Source organism: Anastrepha ludens, unplaced genomic scaffold (genome assembly GCF_028408465.1).
Source record: "Anastrepha ludens isolate Willacy unplaced genomic scaffold, idAnaLude1.1 ptg000091l, whole genome shotgun sequence".
In the NCBI taxonomy this organism is placed as follows: Eukaryota; Metazoa; Arthropoda; class Insecta; order Diptera; family Tephritidae; genus Anastrepha; species Anastrepha ludens.
The window spans coordinates 25001-33040 of NW_026530075.1; the positions used below are offsets into that span (position 1 = coordinate 25001).

Genomic DNA, 8040 nt, shown 5'->3' on the forward strand with positions numbered 1-8040 from the left:
ATTAAATGTATGAAAGTAAAATTTACCACAATACATTCATATGATAAACTGAATAAATATATAAGAAAAACATTTGAAATATATTGAATTGTATTAAGTTAAATTTTGCCCATACATTTTTCACAATACGTTGTGTACATTGTCAGAAACACTCACGGTGAAGTCAAGTGAGATATATATGAAAGAAAATCAAATCGAATTTATATGAAACTATATTCGATTAAATGTATGAAAGTAAAATTTAACAAAATTTTGCCCATACATTTTTTCACAATGCGTTGTGTACATTGTCAGAAACACTCACGGTGAAGGCAAGTGAGATATATGAAAGAAAATCGAATCGAATTTATATGAAACTAAATTCGATTAAATGTATGAAAGTAAAATTTAACACAATACATTCATATGATAAACTGAATAAATTATAATAAAGACATTTCAAATATATGGAAAATATCATCATATATATAATTTAGTATTTTAATATATATTTAGTTAAGTTGATGGTATTATTGAAATATATAAAATGTAATTGAATTATATGAAATCAAACTGAAATGTATTGAATTGAATTTTTCCCATACATTTTTCACAATGTGTGGTGTGCATGGCAAAAAACACTCACGGTGAAGGCATGTGAATAATATGAAAATATCAACATTTAACTAACCAATGATATTGAAGCATATAAATCGAATCATAACTATATGAAACACGAATTTGAGTTATGTTAAACTGGTGATATTGTGGATTTATTCCTAGTTTTCCATACGTTAGTTTAAATAGAAACAATTTTCGAATATGTATACATATATGAAGAATTTATATTCTATACTAACATATTATGGAATGTAACTATTGATTGTTACCTTGGCATATTGGTGTATTGTGAGATTTCATTCATAGTTTTCCATACGTTAGTTTAAATAGAAACAATTTTCGAATATATATATACATATATGAAGAATTTATATTCTATACTAACATATTATGGAATGTAACTATTGATTGTTACCTTGGCATATTGGTGTATTGTGAGATTTCATTCATAGTTTTCCATACGTTAGTTTAAATAGAAACAATTTTCGAATATATATACATATATGAAGAATTTATATTCTATACTAACATATTATGGAATGTAACTATTGATTGTTACCTTGGCATATTGGTGTATTTGTGATTTTATTCATAGTTTTCCATACGTTAGTTTAAATAGAAACAATTTTCGAATATATATACATATATGAAGAATTTATATTCTATACTAACATATTATGGAATGTAACTATTGATTGTTGCCTTGGCATATTGGTGTATTTGTGATTTTATTCATGGTTTTCCATACGTTAGTTTAAATAGAAACAATTTTCGAATATATATACATATATGAAGAATTTATATTCTATACTAACATATTATGGAATGTAACCTTGGCATATTGGTGTCATTGTATTTTATTCCTGGTATTCTATAGTTAGTTTAAATAGAAATAAATTTTTGAATTCAAAATTTTATATTCTATACTAGCATTACATAGAAATTATCCTCAACTGTTTGTTTCTTGTATACATACAGGAAATTAAACAGATGAAGAAAAAAAAAAAACAAAACAAATAAAAATTATAAGAAAAACTAAATTTTAAACAAAAGAAAAAAGGAGAAATTTTTTCAATCATATATATATTTATGATTAAAAAATAGAATTATGGAATTATTAATTTCAATTCAGAGAGAAAAATTATGTAATATATGAAATTATTACATTAAAAATGCATTTGAAGAAAAAGTAAAATGTTATTAAAAATGATACATTTGAAAATTGGCAAATATTAAGAAGAAATATCGTTCTTATATTTTTATACAAAATATATATAGAGAACGAAAATTCTTTTTCATAAAAAACGGTTTTTGAATTCTGATAAGAAAAGCTAAAGGGGTCGGCGGGAGCGCACATTGAACGAAAGAAAATGAAAGAAAAACACAACAAAGAAGAAGACCAAATAAAATACAAATATTTTATACAAATAAAAGCACATTATTAATAAATAATAATAATAATAATGATGATGATGATGAGATGATACATAAATTGTGTTATTAAAATTATGTTCTATTGTATGTGCGTTTTCCCCTTTACTTTTTATATACACCGTAATTTATGAAATTTTCAAATATGAAAAACAAAGAAAAATATATAAACAAATATATATATTATTCTGGTTGATCCTGCCAGTAGTTATATGCTTGTCTCAAAGATTAAGCCATGCATGTCTAAGTACAAACAAATTAAAAGTGAAACCGCAAAAGGCTCATTATATCAGTTATGGTTCCATAGATCGTTAACAGTTACTTGGATAACTGTGGTAATTCTAGAGCTAATACATGCAATATAAACACGGACCTTATGGAACGTGTGCTTTTATTAGACTAAAACCAAGCGATCATTTGATCGTTAAATTGGTTGAACTCTAGATAACTTGCAGATCGTATGGTCCCGTACCGACGACAGATCTTTCAAATGTCTGCCCTATCAACTTTTGATGGTAGTATCTAGGACTACCATGGTTGCAACGGGTAACGGGGAATCAGGGTTCGATTCCGGAGAGGGAGCCTGAGAAACGGCTACCACATCTAAGGAAGGCAGCAGGCGCGTAAATTACCCACTCCCAGTTCGGGGAGGTAGTGACGAAAAATAACAATACAGGACTCATATCCGAGGCCCTGTAATTGGAATGAGTACACTTTAAATCCTTTAACAAGGACCTATTGGAGGGCAAGTCTGGTGCCAGCAGCCGCGGTAATTCCAGCTCCAATAGCGTATATTAAAGTTGTTGCGGTTAAAACGTTCGTAGTTGAATTTGTGCTTCATACGGGTAGTACAACTATATATTGTGGTATGTACATTACCTTATGTATGTAAGCGTATTACCGGTGGAGTTCTTATATATAATTAATACAATGTATTTTTTATATATTCCTCCTATTTAAACCTACTTCAGTGCTCTTCATCGAGTGTTGTTGTGGGCCGGTACAATTACTTTGAACAAATTAGAGTGCTTAAAGCAGGCTCCAAATGCCTGAATATTTTGTGCATGGAATAATGAAATAAGACCTCTGTTCTACTTTCATTGGTTTTTAGATCAAGAGGTAATGATTAATAGAAGCAGTTTGGGGGCATTAGTATTACGACGCGAGAGGTGAAATTCTTGGACCGTCGTAAGACTAACTTAAGCGAAAGCATTTGCCAAAGATGTTTTCATTAATCAAGAACGAAAGTTAGAGGTTCGAAGGCGATCAGATACCGCCCTAGTTCTAACCATAAACGATGCCAGCTAGCAATTGGGTGTAGCTACTACTATGGCTCTCTCAGTCGCTTCCCGGGAAACCAAAGCTTTTGGGCTCCGGGGGAAGTATGGTTGCAAAGCTGAAACTTAAAGGAATTGACGGAAGGGCACCACCAGGAGTGGAGCCTGCGGCTTAATTTGACTCAACACGGGAAAACTTACCAGGTCCGAACATAAGCGTGTAAGACAGATTGATAGCTCTTTCTCGAATCTATGGGTGGTGGTGCATGGCCGTTCTTAGTTCGTGGAGTGATTTGTCTGGTTAATTCCGATAACGAACGAGACTCAAATATATTAAATAGATGCTTTCAGGATTATGATGTTGAAACTTATATAGCCTTCTTTCATGCGTACATCTTGAATGTACAAGTGTTTGAATGTGTTTATATAAGTGGAGTCGTACCTGTTGGTTTGTCCCATTATAAGGACACTAGCTTCTTAAATGGACAAATTGCGTCTAGCAGTAACGAGATTGAGCAATAACAGGTCTGTGATGCCCTTAGATGTCCTGGGCTGCACGCGCGCTACAATGAAAGTATCAACGTGTATTTCCTAGACCGAGAGGTCCGGGTAAACCGCTGAACCACTTTCATGCTTGGGATTGTGAACTGAAACTGTTCACATGAACTTGGAATTCCCAGTAAGTGCGAGTTATTAACTCGCATTGATTAAGTCCCTGCCCTTTGTACACACCGCCCGTCGCTACTACCGATTGAATTATTTAGTGAGGTCTCCGGACGTGATCACTGTGACGCCTCGTGTGTCACGGTTGTTTCGCAAAAGTTGACCGAACTTGATTATTTAGAGGAAGTAAAAGTCGTAACAAGGTTTCCGTAGGTGAACCTGCGGAAGGATCATTATTGTGTTCCATATCCGTAAGAAAAACAAACAATGCCAAAACAAATAAAAACAAAAACAAACAAAAGAAAAAAAGAAAAAAAAGAAAAATTTATAATTATTTTGAATCCATATTCTTTTTATTCTTTTTCATTCAATTTGTTATCCATCAATTATATCATATTAAATATAATATGATGGTACATTTTGTAATGTTTTTTCTTATTTTTTCTTTTAAAAACCTTTAAACATGAAAATAGAAAGTTGTACTTATTATTCATTTGATTGAATGATAAGTTAATTTGTTCACAATAACAAAAGTGGTATATATTTATTATTATATTTATATATAAATAAAATGATTAAAAAAATACAAAATAATCAAACATAATAAATACCACCACTGTATTATTGTTGAACTAAGACATTCGCAACTTAATAAAAATGTTTAGAGTTAAATATATTTGATATATATTATTGAAAGAAAATCAATTTATATTTTATTATTATTATTATTTAATTTTACTCTTTCAATTAATATATGCAAAAAAAAATTGACATTTGTTATAAATAAAAATAAATAAAAAAATACTCTAAGCGGTGGATCACTTGGCTCATGGGTCGATGAAGAACGCAGCAAACTGTGCGTCATCGTGTGAACTGCAGGACACATGAACATCGACATTTTGAACGCATATCGCAGTCCATGCTGTTATGTACATTAAATTAAATTTTAAAGTACTGCTTGGACTACATATGGTTGAGGGTTGTAAGACTATGCTAAATAAGTTGCTTATTCTTTTATAAAAATAATTGAATTTAAGCAAATGTGTATATTATTGGATTTTAAATAATTCATAATATTAATAGCAAAAAAATAAAGATATATAATGAATTTTTTATTTATTAATATATTCTTAAAAAAAAAAAATCCTCTCAAATAAAATGAAATAAAAAAAATTTTGAATCTAAGTATTCTCTTTAAAAAATTTTCATATTATTTATATATATATAAAATATTAATTTATATATGTAATTAAAGGAGGAATGTCTAGCATAAAAATTAATTTTTTTTATTCTAGAATTGCCTCATTTTACATAATTATTATTTATAATATATATTTATATAAAAGGAAAAAAGAAAAATAGAGATGAAAAGATGATATAATTATTTATTAAATTGTGAGAAGATAAAAAATATTTTAAAACAACCTCAACTCATATGGGATTACCCCCTGAATTTAAGCATATTAATGAGGGGAGGAAAAGAAACTAACAAGGATTTTCTTAGTAGCGGCGAGCGAAAAGAAAATAGTTCAGCACTAAGTCACTTTGTCTATATGTCAAATGTGAGATGCAGTGTATGGAATATCTTAATATCTAGTATGAGAAATTAACGATTTAAGTCCTTCTTAAATGAGGCCATTTACCCATAGAGGGTGCCAGGCCCGTATAACGTTAATGATTACTAGAAAGATATTTCCAAAGAGTCGTGTTGCTTGATAGTGCAGCACTAAGTGGGTGGTAAACTCCATCTAAAACTAAATATAACCATGAGACCGATAGTAAACAAGTACCGTGAGGGAAAGTTGAAAAGAACTCTGAATAGAGAGTTAAATAGTACGTGAAACTGCTTAGAGGTTAAGCCCGATGAACCTGAATATCCATTATGAAAAATTCATCATTAAATAATTAAAAATAATGTGCATTTTTTTCATATAAGGACATTGTAATCTATTAACATAATAAAAGTATTTATCAAAAGATCATTGGTGATATTAAGTTTATTTAAATTAATTTGCTTTTTAAGCATATTAACATAGAATAAATACTAATGATTTGATAAAGTGTTGATAGATTTTATTATATATAATGCTAAAATTCATTTTTTGAATTTTACAAAAAATTTAATATCTATGATATTAATATTTATTTGTATGCATTTATATGATTAACAATGCGAAAGATTCAGGATACCTTCGGGACCCGTCTTGAAACACGGACCAAGGAGTCTAACATATGTGCAAGTCATTGAGTTATATTAAACTTAATGGCATAATTAACTTAACTTAAAAATATAATGGGATTAATTTTTAGTCTATTTTCTTAAATAGTCAATTAATTCAATCCCGGGGCGTTCCATATAGTTATGTATAATGATAATTTATTATTATTTATACCTCTAACTGGAGCGTACCTTGAGCATATATGCTGTGACCCGAAAGATGGTGAACTATACTTGATCAGGTTGAAGTCAGGGGAAACCCTGATGGAAGACCGAAACAGTTCTGACGTGCAAATCGATTGTCAGAATTGAGTATAGGGGCGAAAGACCAATCGAACCATCTAGTAGCTGGTTCCCTCCGAAGTTTCCCTCAGGATAGCTGGTGCATTTAAAAATTATATAAAATAATCTTATCTGGTAAAGCGAATGATTAGAGGCCTTAGGGTCGAAACGATTTTAACCTATTCTCAAACTTTAAATGGGTAAGAACCTCACCTTTCTTGATATGAAGGTTGAGGTTATGATATAATGTGCCCAGTGGGCCACTTTTGGTAAGCAGAACTGGCGCTGTGGGATGAACCAAACGTAATGTTACGGTGCCTAAATTAACAACTCATGCAGATACCATGAAAGGCGTTGGTTGCTTAAAACAGCAGGACGGTGGACATGGAAGTCGTAATCCGCTAAGGAGTGTGTAACAACTCACCTGCCGAAGCAACTAGCCCTTAAAATGGATGGCGCTTAAGTTGTATACCTATACATTACCGCTAAAGTAGATGATTTATAAAACAATTTCGATTGATTTATAAATTTTGAAACTTTAGTGAGTAGGAGGGTACAATAGTGTGCTTAGAAGTGTTTGGCGTAAGCCCTGCATGGAGCCGCTATTGGTACAGATCTTGGTGGTAGTAGCAAATAATCGAATGAGACCTTGGAGGACTGAAGTGGAGAAGGGTTTCGTGTGAACAGTGGTTGATCACGAGTTAGTCGGTCCTAAGTTCAAGGCGAAAGCCGAAAATTTTCAAGTTTTTAATAAAAAAAAATATTAATAAAATTTATATATATATATTAAAAAATAATTAAATACTTGAATTATTTTGAACGAAAGGGAATACGGTTCCAATTCCGTAACCTGTTGAGTATCCGTTTGTTATTAAAAATGGGCCTTGTGCTCATCCTGGCAACAGGAACGACCATAAAGAAGCCGTCGAGAGATATCGGAAGAGTTTTCTTTTCTGTTTTATAGTCGTACTACCATGGAAGTCTTTCGAAGAGAGATATGGTAGATGGACTAGAAGAGCATGACATTTACTGTTGTGTCGATATTTTCTCCTCGGACCTTGAAAATTTATGGTGGGGTCACGCAAACTTCTCAACAGGCCGTACCAATATCCGCAGCTGGTCTCCAAGGTGAAGAGTCTCTAGTCGATAGAATAATGTAGGTAAGGGAAGTCGGCAAATTAGATCCGTAACTTCGGGATAAGGATTGGCTCTGAAGATTGAGATAGTCGGGCTTGATTGGGAAGCAATACCATGGTTTATGTACTCGTTCTGGGTAAATAGAGAATTACGATTCTTGTTCCCCGGATAGTAGTTACGTAGCCAATTGTGGAACTTTCTTGCTAAAATTTTTAAGGAATTATATCATTCGATATATATTCTTTTTAAATTATAACGATTATCAATTAACAATCAATTCAGAACTGGCACGGACTTGGGGAATCCGACTGTCTAATTAAAACAAAGCATTGTGATGGCCCTAACGGGTGTTGACACAATGTGATTTCTGCCCAGTGCTCTGAATGTCAAAGTGAAGAAATTCAAGTAAGCGCGGGTAAACGGCGGGAGTAA

At 31.6% G+C, this 8040-nt stretch overlaps 2 non-coding genes and 1 pseudogene across 2 annotated transcripts; all 3 read left to right on the top strand.

The window, feature by feature from the left end:
* The first annotated feature begins 2216 nt into the window (after positions 1–2216).
* Positions 2217–4207, top strand: LOC128871235 (small subunit ribosomal RNA). The gene has a single exon (XR_008455823.1). It is a non-coding gene; the product is annotated as a small subunit ribosomal RNA (ribosomal RNA).
* Positions 4208–4773: 566 nt separating this feature from the next.
* LOC128871233 (5.8S ribosomal RNA) lies at positions 4774–4954 on the top strand. The gene has a single exon (XR_008455821.1). It is a non-coding gene; the product is annotated as a 5.8S ribosomal RNA (ribosomal RNA).
* A 438-nt stretch (positions 4955–5392) lies between these two features.
* On the top strand, positions 5393–8040 carry LOC128871230 (large subunit ribosomal RNA; annotated as a pseudogene; the record flags this gene model as incomplete).